At 44.2% G+C, this 15,070-nt stretch overlaps 1 non-coding gene across 1 annotated transcript; it reads left to right on the top strand.

Annotated features, from left to right (window-relative positions):
* Positions 1 to 2,599: 2,599 nt before the first annotated feature.
* Positions 2,600 to 2,674, top strand: Trnas-cga. The gene has a single exon. It is a non-coding gene; the product is annotated as a tRNA-Ser (tRNA).
* Positions 2,675 to 15,070: the final 12,396 nt, after the last annotated feature.

Raw genomic sequence — 15,070 nt, 5'->3', positions numbered from 1 at the left:
CAGATGAGATGTACTGCTTCAGCTGTTCAATTGTTTCTGGATTCTGGCGGTACACCTGGTCTTTCAAGTGTCCCCACAGAAAGAAGTCACAGGGGTTCATGTCTGGCGAATAGGGAGGCCAATCCACGCCGCCTCCTGTATGTTTCGGATAGCCCAAAGCAATCACACGATCATCAAAATATTCATTCAGGAAATTAAAGACGTCGGCCGTGCGATGTGGCCGGGCACCATCTTGCATAAACCATGAGGTGTTCGCAGTGTCGTCTAAGGCAGTTTGTACCGCCACAAATTCACGAAGAATGTCCAGATAGCGTGATGCAGTAATCGTTTCGGATCTGAAAAATGGGCCAATGATTCCTTTGGAAGAAATGGCTGCCCAGACCAGTACTTTTTGAGGATGCAGGGACGATGGGACTGCAACATGGGGCTTTTCGGTTCCCCATATGCGCCAGTTCTGCTTATTGACGAAGCCGTCCAGGTAAAAATAAGCTTCGTCAGTAAACCAAATGCTGCCCACATGCATATCGCCGTCATCAATCCTGTGCACTATATCGTTAGCGAATGTCTCTCGTGCAGCAATGGTAGCGGCGCTGAGGGGTTGCCGCATTTGAATTTTGTATGGATAGAGGTGTAAACTCTGGCGCATGAGACGATACGTGGACGTTGGCGTCATTTGGACCGCAGCTGCAACACGGCGAACGGAAACCCGAGGCCGCTGTCGGATCACCTGCTGCACTAGCTGCGCGTTGCCCTCTGTGGTTGCCGTACGTGGTCGCCCTACCTTTCCAGCACGTTCATCCGTCACGTTCCCAGTCCATTGCAATTTTTCAAACAAATCCTTTATTGTATCACTTTTCGGTCCTTTGGTTACATTAAACCTCTGTTGAAAACTTCGTCTTGTTGCAACAACACTGTGTTCTAGGCGGTGGAATTCCAACACCAGAAAAATCCTCTGTTCTAAGGAATAAACCATGTTGTCTACAGCACACTTGCACGTTGTGAACAGCACACGCTTACAGCAGAAAGATGACGTACAGAATGGCGCACCCACAGACTGCGTTGTCTTCTATATCTTTCACATCACTTGCAGGGCCATCTGTTGTTGAAAATTGTAACTACTGTAATTTCGAAAGTTTGTCCGCCTGAAAATGTACTGTTGTCCCAAGCATATTGCAACAAACGGTGTATTTCTATCGCTGGTCGTTTAGTTTTTATTGCCGTTTCAAATATACCGGTCATTTTTGAAACACCCTGTACAAGCGAATGCTAGCGGACAGTGGCAAATTGTCTGCAAAAGCGCATTCGCTTGTATTCGCTTTCATTCGCCGCGACGTAGAAAGGGGGCTTCAGAAGACTGATGACAAGCTGGTCTCAATAAAGGGAGAAATAAGCGAAGCAACGAAGAAGATTAAACAAAAGAATTCGTCGTTGTCGGCAGGTGCGGTGTGGTGTCGAAGTTATCGTGGGCGACATTCCCCCCTAATTATAGTAATTGGCAGATCAGGCGACGTTCCGTACTGTTATCAGAGACTGCAACAGACATGCTGGAGGGGGGTGGGGCTGGAAGCGGGGCAAAGGTGGTGCAGTGTTGTCGGCTGGCTACTGCTGACGCAGCGCAATCGTGTGACGAAATTCCCGGAATGCCAGCCCGCTGAGCGTTAGAAGCACCGGAAGCGTAAATCACGGCCTGCGCGGTGGCGTGAATCACCGTAAGATCTGCCTGTCGCCCAGAAGACTGCGCGTTCCCACACCGCTAGCCGTCGGCCAGACCTATAACTCCATAGCCGTCAAAATCTCACCGGCCGCCGATCACAAACCGTAGAGGCGACAAATCTCTCGCCAGCGGTACGAAACATTCAACGCTTCGCAAAATTGCTCGTGATACGTTGCAATTTTTGAAGTTATCAGGTGTAAAATACAGGATACTGCAACCCTGACAGCTAAAAAGAGAAAGCAGACTCCTAACTAAGGTACAAGAATATGGGATTGGTTCCCAAATACGTGAGTGGCTCGAAGACTTCTTAAGTAATAGAACCCAGTACGTTGTCCTCGATGGTGAGTGTTCATCGGAGGTGAGGGTTATCATCCGGAGTGCCCCAGGGAAGTGTGGTAGGTCCGCTGTTGTTTTCTATCTACATAATGATATGAAACTTCCTGGCAGATTAAAACTGTGTGCCGGACCGAGACTCGAACTTTGGACCTTTGCCTTTTGCGGGCAAGTGCTCTACCAACTGAGCTCCCCAAGCACGACTCACGCCCCGTCCTCGCAGCTTTACTTCCGCCAGTACCTCGCCTCCCACCTTCCAAACTCAGTTGGTAGAGCACTTGCCCGCGAAATGCAAAGGTCCCGAGTTCGAGTCTCGGTCCGGCACACAGTTTTAATCTGCCAGGAAGTTTCATATCAGCGCACAATCCGCTGCAGAGTGAAAATCTCATTCTGGAAACATCTCCCAGGCTGTGGCTAAGACATGTCTCTGCAATATCCTTTCTTTCAGGAGTGCTAGTTCTGCAAAGTTCGCAGGAGAGCCTCTGTAAAGTTTGGAAGGTAGGAGGCGAGGTACTGGCGGAATTAAAGCTGTGAGGACGGGGCGTGAGTCGTGCTTGGGTAGCTCAGTTGGTAGAGCACTTGCCCGCGAAAGGCAAAGGTCCCGAGTTCGAGTCTCGGTCTGGGACACAGTTTTAATCTGCCAGGAAGTTTCATATCAGCGCACACTCCGCTGCACAGTGAAAATCTCATTCTGGATACATAAATGATCTTTGGGATAGGGTGGATAGCAATGTGCGGCTGTTTGCTGCTGATGCTGTGGTGTACAGGAAGGTGTCGTCGTTGAGTGACTGTAGGAGGATACAAGATGACTTGGACAGGATTTGTGATTGGTGTAAAGAATGGCAGCTAACTCTAATTATAGATAAATGTAAATTAATGCAGATGAATAGGAAAAAGAATCCCGTAATGTTTGAATACTCCATTAGTAGTGTAGCGCTTGACACAGTCACGTCGATTAAATATTTGGGCGTAACATTGCAGAGCGATACGAAGTGGGACAAGCATGTAATGGCAGTTGTGGGGAAGGCGGATAGTCGTCTTCGGTTCACTGGTAGAATTTTGGGAAGATGTGGTTCATCTGTAAAGGAGACCGCTTATAAAACAATAGTACGACCTATTCTTGAGTACTGCTCGAGCGTTTGGGATCCCTATCAGGTCGGATTGAGGGAGGACATAGAAGCAATTCAGAGGCGGGCTGCTAGATTTGTTACTGGTAGGTTTGATCATCACGCGAGTGTTACGGAAATGCTTCAGAAACTCGGGTGGGAGTCTCTCGAGAAAAGGAGGCTTTCTTTTCGTGAATCGTTACTGAGGCAATTTAGAGAACCAGCATTTGAGGCTGACTGCAGTACGATTTTACTGCCGCCAACTTGTATTTCGCAGAAAGACCACAAAGATAAGATAAGAGAGATAGGACTCGTACAGAGGCATATAGGCAGTCATTTTTCCCTCGTTCTGTTTGGGAGTGGAACAGGGAGAGAAGACGCTAGTTGTACGAGGTACCCTCCGCCACGCACCGTATGGTGGATTGCGGAGTATGTATGTAGATGTATAGTTATATGTAGAAAGCATAGATGGTGGAATGAAGTCTGTGATGAGGTGGTGGAACAAAGAACAAATGCCTGGAAAAAGTGGAGTTCGACCAGGAGGCCTGGAGACTTTGATATCTTCCGTGAAGTTTGAAACTACGCAGACAGAACTTTACGAAGGGCTAAGCGATTGTATGAGAAACAACAGTTAGAACAGATCGATCAGGATTTCCGGAAAAACTTTACCAGAGACTTTTTCAAATTGGCTCCAAACACTATGGGACTTAACATCTGAGGTCATCAGTCCCCTAGAACTTAGAACTACTTAAACCTAACTAACCTAAGGACATCACACACATCCGTGCCCGAGGCAGGATTCGAACCTGCGACCGTAGCGGTCGCGCGGTTCCATACTGAAGCGCCTAGAACCGCTCAGCCACACCGGCCGGCTCAGAGACTTCTATCAGACACTCAACTCGAGTTTGAAAGGATACCAAGTCCTAGTCTTTGTTTTAGCGACGAAAATGGGAACTTCGGCATGACCAACAAAGAAAACTGCAGAATCATGTCTCGTTATTTTGAAAACCTACTTAATTGTGATGAACCGAAAGATTTCCTTTTCCTGTATGTGCCCCAATCTACAAACTACCTGTTTCATCTCCCTCGCATAAAGAGGAGATCAAAGAGATCATCAATAACAGGGCGCTGGATAGGATTCAGTAGTGGCGGAACTACCGAAACTGGCAAATAATGAAACTCTAGATGTACTAATCCAACTTTTTGAGGAGATCTGGAGAACTGGGATGATACCAAGAGAATGGCAGTCAGCTTTACTCCATCCTCTACACAAAAAAGGCGGTGAAAAGAATGTCTCACCTTATGGCAGTGCCGGCTTACCTGTCACTTAGTCTGATGCCTCTTGCGCTGTGTGTAGTCCCGTCTTAGCAGGTCTACAGTAGTTAACTTGCGCCGCCGCTTGCAACCATGACTTTATCATTCTGTGATAAATGTCTGTCTCTTTTATTATGATTTTTATTCTCGAATCATGGAACACAAACATATCACTTGACGATAGCACTGTTGCGGAAATTTAAAACCTGTTATGTGATTTCATGCAAGTACGAATTTCTGGTTTTAGCTGAGAATTTCCACATGTGTAACTATTTGACGTATATTATACATACCTTACATATTTTGCTAGGTATCTTTTACCATTTTGATGGAGATAGTCTTAGAACTATCGAAACCTGGTCAATGTGTTTTTTTAAAAAAGTTGTGTGAGTCGGTTGGCTGATTGTTACATTTTGTATAATTGCATACACGGTTGCTGAGCGCACAGCGACAAAATGTTTAATATATCAATAATCCGTATGTATTTAGTTGAATTGACAGCCTTTAGATCTGTGTAATTTATAATACAATCTAAATTTACCGGATTTCTTATAGTGTTCATGGCCCTCACACTTTTCTTTATTCATGGAGTAATGTTATTCAGTCTGTACAACGAGCGAGCAGTAAAGGAAAACTACGAGAAGTTTGGGAAGAGAATTTAAGTTCAAGGAAGAGAACTATATCATTGAGGTTCGCGGATGACTTTGTAATTCTTTCAGAGACGACAAAAGCCCGGGAAGAGCAGTTGAATGGAATGTGTAGTATCTTGAAACGAGAGTACAAGATGAACATGAACGAAAGTAAAACAATAATAACTTAATGTAGTCGAATTAAACAAGGCGATGCTGAGGGAATTACATTGGGAAATGAGGGACTGAAAGCAGTAGATGACTTCTGCTGCTTGGGCAGCGCAATAGCTGATGGCCAAGGTTGACAGGATGTAAAATGCAGGCTGGCTGTAGCAGGAAAAGAATTGCTGAAATAGAACAATTTGTTAACATCTAATATCAGTTTGACTGCTAGGAAATCTGTTATCATAGTATTTGTCTGGTGTGTATACTTGTATGGGAGGGGAAACGTGGACGATAAACAGCTCAGACAAGAAGAGAATACTTTTTAAAAAAAATTCATCCATATTTTGCATCTGTACCGTGACTGTATTCAATAGACAAGAAGTTTTCGATAAAAACGCCTTCAGTCACAATTTTTCGGTATTTTATTAAATTATACGGTGCGTTTCACATCCTATGGGCCCATCTGTAGATGCAAATCCGCTACTACTTTATTTAGATTTGCTCTTCCTTGAGTGAAATGCATTTTCCTTTTATGAGAAAGTTAGATGTTAGGATTTTCATTTCATTGTCATGATGAACAACGGTGCGACTTTTTTCGTATAAATATCGCCATTTTCGTGCAATTGGTGCTAAAAAATATAAAAATATAATTTTTATCAAAAACTATAAATTTAATTACTGTTAATTTGTTAAAAATATGGCATTTAAACAGAAGTAAAAAAAATTGCTACTATTGAGATTTCGACCAGCGAATTGATGATTACGAAACTTTTACAATACACACGGAACAATTTTTTTCGACAGTTATGTTCCCAAATTATAAGTGTTTTGTACTTCGCAACGGTCGGAAATCGTCCAATTTTCAAAGGTATTTTATTATTTTTATATATATCCGAATGATCCCATTAGGACTACGCCAAGTACTTCGTGGCGTGCTTTTGCCTTTCTTTGTGCCCATACTTCTTTCATTCTTTTGCTGTGGGCTTCTTTTCTCTCTTGAGACCACGTTGTTCCAGTCTCCTTGTTTGGTTTCTCCTCTTGGTCAACTTGCCACTTGTGAATTTTGGATCTGAAGATTTCCCTGTTTTGGATATCCTCTGCTGAAATTGCTGCTAGTTTCAGATCTGTTTTGATTTCGCCCATCCATTTCATTGGGTCTGTTTTAGATTTACTCCTGTTTTCACAGAATTCAACTATTTGATTTGTAAGTCTGTCCGGATTCATTGTTTTGATGTGACCATAGAATCTTAATTTGCATTTTCTAATGTCACTGTGAATGTTAGAGTATTGTTTGATTTCCTGTTTGCCTCTGGGCCGATACTATCGATCTACAAGTTTTGGGCCTAAAATTTTTCTTATGATCTTCCGTTCCCTTTTCTGAATGTTTTCTACGTCTGTTTTCCTGTTTAAAATTAGTGTCTCTGATCCATATAGGCATTCTGCTTTTATGACGGTATTGTAATGTCGTAGTTTTCTGTGCTTGGTATTTTATTGTTATTGTTTTATTATTATTATTATTATTATTTTATTCCCATTTAAAGAGAGCGTTTGAACTTTAATTCCTTCATGATGATTGTTTATGTTTTTTCTGAACCCAGATTTTCTTCATGTGTTCACTGTGTTGTTTCTTTCGCTCCGCTGTCCATTTGCATCCTAGTCTCTTCTGTGTTGTGGTGTCAAATTCATGTTTTTTGATGATGTTCCTGAATTCAGTTCTATTTTCCGCATCGTTGACTGTTATGTGTGCTTGTCTGAGGTCCTCTTCAACTGCTTTATCCATTTTGTTTTTCCCCTGCCTGAGTTGACGACTTTAAGAATACACTTTGAAATTCTGTTTCCATTCATCCTGTGGATATGTCCGTAGAACTGCATTCTTCTTTTCCTTACTGTATCCGTTATCTTGTCTGTGTATTTATATAATTCTGATGTTGGTCTCTCCTTCCAGAGTCCTTGTTCATGTATCCGGCCAAAAATTCTCCTGGGAATTTCCTTTCTTGTTTCTCTATTTCTTTGATTTTAGTTTGCCCAAACCTACCATTTGTAAACTTAGAGAAAGCTTCTGACAATGTTGACTGGAATACTCTCTTTCAAATTCTAAAGGTGGCAGGGATAAAATACAGAGAGCGAAAGGCTATTTACAATTTGTACAAAAACTAGATGGCAGTTATAAGAGTCGAGGGGCATGAAAGGGAAGCAGTGGTTGGGAAGGGAGTGAGACAGGGTTGTAGCCTCTCCCCGATGTTGTTCAATCTGTATATTTAGCAAGCAGTAAAGGAAACAAAAGAAAAGTTCGGAGTAGGAATTAAAATCCATGGAGAAGAAATAAAAACTTTGAGGTTCGCCGATGATATTGTAATTCTGTCAGAGACAGTAAAGGACTTGGAAGAGCAGTTGAATGGAATGGACAGTGTCTTGAAAGGAGGATATAAGATGAACATCAACAAAAGCAAAACGAGGATAATGGAATGTAGTCGAATTAAGTCGGGTGATGCTGAGGGTATTAGATTAGGAAGTGAGACACTTAAAGTAGTAAAGGAGTTCTGCTATTTGGGGAGCAAAATAACTGATGATGGTCGAAGTAGAGAATATATAAAATGTAGACTGGCAATGGTAAGGAAAGTGTTTCTGAAGAAGAAAAATTTGTTAACATCGAGTATAGATTTAAGTGTCAGGAAGTCGTTTCTGAAAGTATTTGTATGGAGTGTAGCCATGTATGGAAGTGAAACATGGACGATAAATAGTTTGTACGAGAAGAGAATAGAAGCTTTTGAAATGTGGTGCTACAAAAGAATACTGAAGATTAGATGGGTAGATCACATAACTAATGAGGAGGTACTGAATAGAATTGGGGACAAGAGGAGTTTGTGGCACAACTTGACTAGAAGAATGGATCGGTTGGTAGGACATGTTCTGAGGCATCAAGGGAGCACAAATTTAGCATTGGAGGGCAGCGTGAAGGGTAAAAATCGTAGAGGAAGACCAAGAGATGAATACACTAAACAGATTCAGAAGGATGTAGGTTGCAGTAGGTACAGGGAGATGAAGAAGCTTGCACAGGATAGAGTAGCATGGGGAGCTGCATCAAACCAGTCTCTGGACTGAAGTCCACAACAACAACAACACCTATTTGTGTTGTTTCAGATGCATACAGTGCCTCCGGAAGTACAACAGTTCTGTAGTGCCTCAGTTTTGCGTTAATGGATATGGACGTTTTGTTATAATAGTTCCACCTGAGTTTATATGTTTCCTGTAGTTTTTTTATTCTTTCTTCATTGGCCTTTAGGTTGCTCCCTGATGGCTGGATGATTTCTCCCAGGTTCTTGAAATGCGGTACTTGTACGATTTTCCCATGGGTTGTCACAACAGGCAACTTGTCTTGTGGCACTCTTTCTATGTACTGGGTTTTCTCATACGAGATTATTATTATTATTATTATTATCATCGTTGGTACTGCTGTAGGAAGTTGATATAAAGCACTGACCTTGAACTCTTATAAGAATGAAGAAACTGAAAGAGGGTCCCTCGTAACCTTAGCCCGCAGTGGCCTCGCTGAAGAGCCAGAAAAAATAAAAGATAAGGAATGCAGCAGTAGGTTGCGGCTCTGCCAACGCTAGTTGTACTTGGGCACCTGCCCCCACTGCCCGTGCTGTATTGTCTCACAACGTGGCCATTCAGCGTCCAGACGGCTGGCCGTGATTAACGCCGACTGCAGCGTCATAAAAACTGGCAACCGGCCCCCTCACCCCAGCTGGAGGCGTGGTGCTGCCGATTCGCACCCAGCGGCCGCCCTGCTATCCGACAAATTACCTCCTTATCTATACTTCTGTTCTGCTGTATAAAGACAAGACGGCGTTTACCGTTGTTACCAAGTATCTCGAAAATTTCTTGACCAATCTACTTCTGATTTTTACACGTTCCCTACTGAACGTTCGGACGGACATAGGCTGCATATTTTTTTTTTTTTTTATACAGGGTGGTCCATTGGTCGTGACCGGGCCAAATATCTCACGAAATAAGCGTCAAACGAAAAAACTACAAACAACGAAACATGTCTAGCTTGAAGGGGGAAACCAGATGGTGCTAGGGTTGGCCTGCTAGATGGCGCTGCCATAGGTCAAACGGATATCAACTGCGTTTTTTTTTTAAATAGGAACTCCCATTTTTATTACATATTCGTGTAGTACGTAAAGAAATATGAATGTTTTAGTTGGACCACTTTTTTCGCTTTGTGATAGATGGTGCTGTAATAGTTACAAACATATGGCTCACAATTTTAGACGAACAGTTGGTAACAGGTAGGTTTTTTAAATTAAAATACAGAATGTAGGTATGTTTGAACATTTTATGTCGGTTGTTCCAATGTGATACATGTACCTTTGTGAATTTATCATTTCTGAGAACGCATGCTGTAACAGCGTGATTACCTGTAAATACCACATTAATGCAATAAATGCTCAAAATTATGTCCGTCAACCTCAATGCATTTGGCAATACGTGTAACTACATTCCTCTCAACAGCGAGTTGTTCGCCTTCCGTAATGTTCGCACATGCATTGACAATGCGCTGACGCATGTTGTCAGGCGTTGTCGGTGGATCACGATAGCAAATATCCTTCAACTTTCTCCACAGAAAGAAATCCGGGACGTCAGATCCGGTGAACGTGCGGGCCATGGTATGGTGCTTCGACGACCAAACTACCTGTCATGAAATATGCTATTCAATACCGCTTCAACCGCACGCGAGCTAAGTGCCGCACATCCATCATGTTTGAAGTACATCGCCATTCTGTCATGCGGTGAAACATCTTGTAGTAACATCGGTAGAACATTACGTAGGAAATCAGTATACATTGCACCATTTAGATTGCCATCGATGAGAAAGGGGCCAATTATCCTTCCTCCCATAATGCTGCACCATACATTCACCCGCCAAGAACACTGATGTTCCACTTGTCGCAGCCATCGTGGATTTTCCGTTGCTTAATAGTGCATATTATGCCGGTTTACGTTACCGCTGTTGTTGAATGACGCTTCGTCACTAAATAGAACGCGTGCAAAAAATCTGTCATTGTCCCGTAATTTCTCTTGCGGCCAGTGCCAGAAATGTACACGACGTTCAAAGTCGTCGCCATGCAATTCCTGGTGCATAGAAATATGGTACGCGTGCAATCGATGTTGATGTAGCATTCTCAATACCGATGTTTTTGAGATTCCCGAGTCTCGCGCAATTTGTCTGCTACTGATGTGCGGATTAGCCGCAACAGCAGCTAAAACACCTACTTGGGCATAAACATTTGTTGCAGGTCGTGGTTGATGTTTCACATGTGGTTGAACTCTTCCTGTTTCCTTAAATAACGTAACTATCCGGTGAACGGTCCGGACACTTGGATGATGTCGTCCAGGGTACCGAGCAGCATACACAGCACACGCCCGTTGGGCATTTTGATCACAATAGCCATACATTAACACGATATCGACCTTTTCCGGAATTGGTAAATGGTCCATTTTAACGCGGGTAATGTATCACGAAGCAAATACCGTCAGCACTGGCGGAATGTTACGTGATACCACGTACTTATTCGTTGTGCCTATTACAGCGCCATGTATCACAAAGCGAAAAAAGTGGTCGAACTAATACATTCATATTTCTTTACGTACTACAAGAATATGTAATAAAAAATGGGGGTTCCTATTTTAAAAAACGCAGTTCATATCCGTTTGACCTATGGCAGCGCCATCTAGCAGCCCAGCCATAGCGCCATCTGGTTTCGCCCTTCAAGCTAGACGAGTTTCGTTCTTTGTAGTTTTTTCGTTTGATGCTTATTTCTTGTGATATTTGGCCCGGTCACTATCAATGGACCACCCTGTATACATTCTAAGTAAAAAAAAAGGAAGACACCACGAAGAAATTCTCCGAATAGGACGGAAATCGGTAGTTGGGACGTAAATGTACAAACACAACGGCCTTGCCACAGTGAATACACCGGTTCCCGTGAGATCACCGAAGTCAAGCGCTGTTGGGCGTGGCCGGCACTGTGATGGGTGACCGTCCTTGCCGCCATGCGCTGTTGCCATTTTTCGGGGTGCACTCAGCCTCGTGAAGCCAATTGAGGAGGACCTCGACCGCACAGTAGTGGCTCCGGTCACAGAAAACGACCGGGAGAGCGGTGTGCTGACCCCACACCCCTTCTATCCGCATCCTCATCTGAGGATGACACGGCGGTCGGATGGACCCGATGAGCCACTTGTGGCCTGAAGACGGAGTGCATATATACCTAATTGTACAGACAAACACGTGATAAAAATTTCAGAAAAAATTAATGAGAAGAGAAAGATCTTCGCAGACTGAGCAAGTCAAGAACGCGTTGGTCCACCTCTGGCATTGTACATGAAGTCATTCGGCTTGGCACTGGTTGGCGGAGTTGTCGGATGTCCTCCTGAGAGATATCGTGCCAAATTGACGCATTGGATCGTCAAAATCTCGAGCTGGGTGCCGTAATGCTCCAAAATTTCTCAACTGGGGCGAGATCCTGCGACCTTGCAGGACAAGGTACGGAAACTTGCTGTCAGATCAAAACTGTATGCCGGACCGAGACTCGAACTCGGGACCTTTGCCTTTCGCAGGCAAGTGCTCTACCGACTGAGCTACCCAAGCACGACTCAGGCCTCGTCCTCACACCTTTACTTCTGCCAGTACCTCGTCTCCTACCTTCCAAACTTTACAGATGGTCTCCTGCGTCGCGAGTTCGAGTCTCGGTCCGGCATAAAGTTTTAATCTGCCAGGAAGTTTCAGATCAGTGCTCACTCCGCTGCAGAGTGAAAATCACATTCTGGAGGACAAGGTACAGTTTGCAAGCACGAAGGCAATCAGTGCAAACTCTGGCCGTCTCTGGGCGGACTTTATCTTCCTGAAATGTAAGCCAGGATGCCTTGCCGCTATGGGAAACAAAATGGAGCGTAGAATATGGTCAACGTGTCGCTGTGCTGTGGGGATGCCGTGGATGACAACGAAAGCGGTCCTGTCAATGAATGAAATGGTAGCGAAGACCATCGGCTCCTGGTTGTCGGACCATATGGCAGAAGAGAGTGAGATTGGTATTCCACCGCTGTCCGAGGCGTCTGCATAGACGCCATGGGACTGGAATCTCATTGACTGGACAGGAATTGTCTTCAGTGATGAGTTCCGCTTGCAACTGAGCCCCGATGACCAGTGGAGACTTTTGTGGAGGCGCTCCGGACAATAAGGGATTACCAATCTCTCACCCACCACGCGGACCGACTGCCATGAGAGGTGGTCTAATGTGACGTTCCTTTTCATTCCAGGACTTCTTTGGTTGTCATCCGCGGCGTCCCTGCAGTACAGCGATACGTCGACGGTATTCTACACCACGTTTTGTTGCCCTAAATGGAAAGGTTCAAATGGTTGAAATGGCTCTGAGCGCTATGGGACTTAACATCTGATGCCACCAGTCCCCTAGAACTTAGAACTACTTAAACCTAACTAACCCAAGGACATCACACACATCCATGCCCGAGGCGGGATTCGAACGTCCGCAAGTAGCGGTCACGCGGTTCCGGACGGAAGCGCCTAGAACCGCTCGGCCACAACGGCCGGCGTCCGAAATGGAAAGGCAGCTGCGGCTTACATTTGAGCAAGATAATACCCGCCCGCACATGGCGAGAGTTTCTAATGCCTGTCTCCGTGGTTGCCAAATCCTGCCTTTGCCAGCAAGGTCGCTGGATCTCTCCTCAGTTTGGAGCATTATGGGCAGGGCCCTCCGATCAGATCGTGATTCTAACGGCCTAACGCGTCTGTTGGACAGACTTTGGCACGATTTACCTCAGGAGGACGTCCAACAAGTCTGTCAATCATTGCCCAGCCGAATAACTGCTTACATCATTGTCGGAAGTGGACCAACCCGTTATTGACTTGTTCAGTCGGTGAAGCTCTGTCTCTTGTATGAATCATCCAGTTTTTCTGAAATTGTAATTATTAGTTTGTCTATACATCTACTGGCCATTAAAATTGCTACACCAAGAAGAAATGCAGATGATAAACGGGTATTCATTGGACAAATATATTATACTAAAACTGACATGTGATTGCATTTTCACGCAATTTGGGTGCATAGATCCTGAGAAATCAGTACCCAGAACAACCACCTCTGGCCGTAATAACGCCCTTGATACGCCTGGGCATTGAGTCAAACACAGCTTGGATGGCGTGTACAGGTACAGCTGCCCATGCAGCTTCAAGACGATACCACAGTTCATCTAGAGTAGTGACTGGCGTGTTGTGACGAGCCAGTTGCTCGGCCACCATTGACCAGACGTTTTCAGTTGGTGAGAGATCTGGAGAATGTGCTGGCCAGAGTAGCAGTCGAACATTTTCTTTATCCAGAAAGGCCCGTACAGGACCTGCAACATGCGCTCGTGCATTATCCTGCTGAAATGTAGGGTTTCGCAGGGATCGAATGATGGGTAGAGCCATGTACCGAGACGTGTAACCAATGGCACCCCATACCATCACGCCGGGTGATACGCCAGTATGGCGATGACGAATACACGCTGCCAATGTGCGTTCACCGCGATGTCGCCATACACAGATGCGACCATCACGATGCTGTAAACAGAACCTGGATTCATCCGAAAAAAATGACGTTTTCCCTTCGTGAACCCAAATACGTCGCTGCATACACTATCGCTGGCGCCATAAACCGCAATCGCGATGGGCTACAATCCGCTCTTTATCAAAGTCGGAAACGTGATGGTACGCATTTCTCCTCCTTACACGAGGCATCACAACAACGTTTCACCAGGCAACGCCGGTCAACTGCTGTTTGTGTATGAGAAATCGGTTGGAAACTTTCCTCATGTCAGTACGTTGTAGGTGTCGCCACCGGCGCCGACCTTGTGTGAATGCTCTGCAAAGCTAATCATTTGTTTATCACAGCATCTTCTTCCTGTCGATTAAGTTTCGCGTCTGTAGCACGTCATCTTCGTGGTGTAGCAATTTTAATGCCTAGTAGTGTATACCACATCTATCGATTTCGGTACCATTCGGAAAATTTTTTCTTGGTGCGTCTTTTTTTTCTGTCTTAAACAGTATATTTCTGCTTTATAAGGACGGTTCAATAATGCCCATTATGGCTAACGTCAATAAATCCTTTAAAATTTTGAACTTGACCACAGGTAGCAACTGTGATGTACTCTCCGTGAGTAAAAGGTTTCTGATGGTTGCATATTTAACGTACCTTATCAACGACATGTATCCAATGTTAATCAGTGACCCTTCTGGAGAAGACGTTTTTGATGCCATCGAAACCTTGACCAAAGCATTGTTTTGCCTTAGAGCGCATTTAATAATGATGAAGATAACAGCAATGAGGCAAGATGTTATGAACAATATAGTGAACGCATTGCAATAGACAAGACAGACATGAAGCCAATACCCGCCGCAGTAGTAAAAATTTATATACTTATTAGCTCCATGGATGATGAAGAAATTGAAACACTGCGTGATGAAATAAAAGAAATTATTCATACAGTTAAGGGAGACGAAAATTTAATTATGAAGGGAGATTGAAATTCGATTGTGGGAATAGGAAGAGAAGGTAGAATAGTAGGTCATGGACAGGGTGAAAGGAATGTGAGAGAAAACCAATTGGTACAATTTTGCTCAGAGTATAGCTTAATCATCAGTTGTCCTTGGTTTCAAAATCATGAAACAGGACTGGATATGTGGTAGAGATCTGGAGTGAGTGGAAGGTTTCACACTGATTATGCAGAGTGTTTTAAAAAAATTGACG

Source organism: Schistocerca piceifrons, chromosome 10, assembly GCF_021461385.2.
Source record: "Schistocerca piceifrons isolate TAMUIC-IGC-003096 chromosome 10, iqSchPice1.1, whole genome shotgun sequence".
NCBI lineage: Eukaryota > Metazoa > Arthropoda > Insecta > Orthoptera > Acrididae > Schistocerca > Schistocerca piceifrons.
The sequence above is the reverse complement of the archived record's forward strand: the minus strand, read 5'-3'. Positions and strand labels throughout refer to the sequence as shown.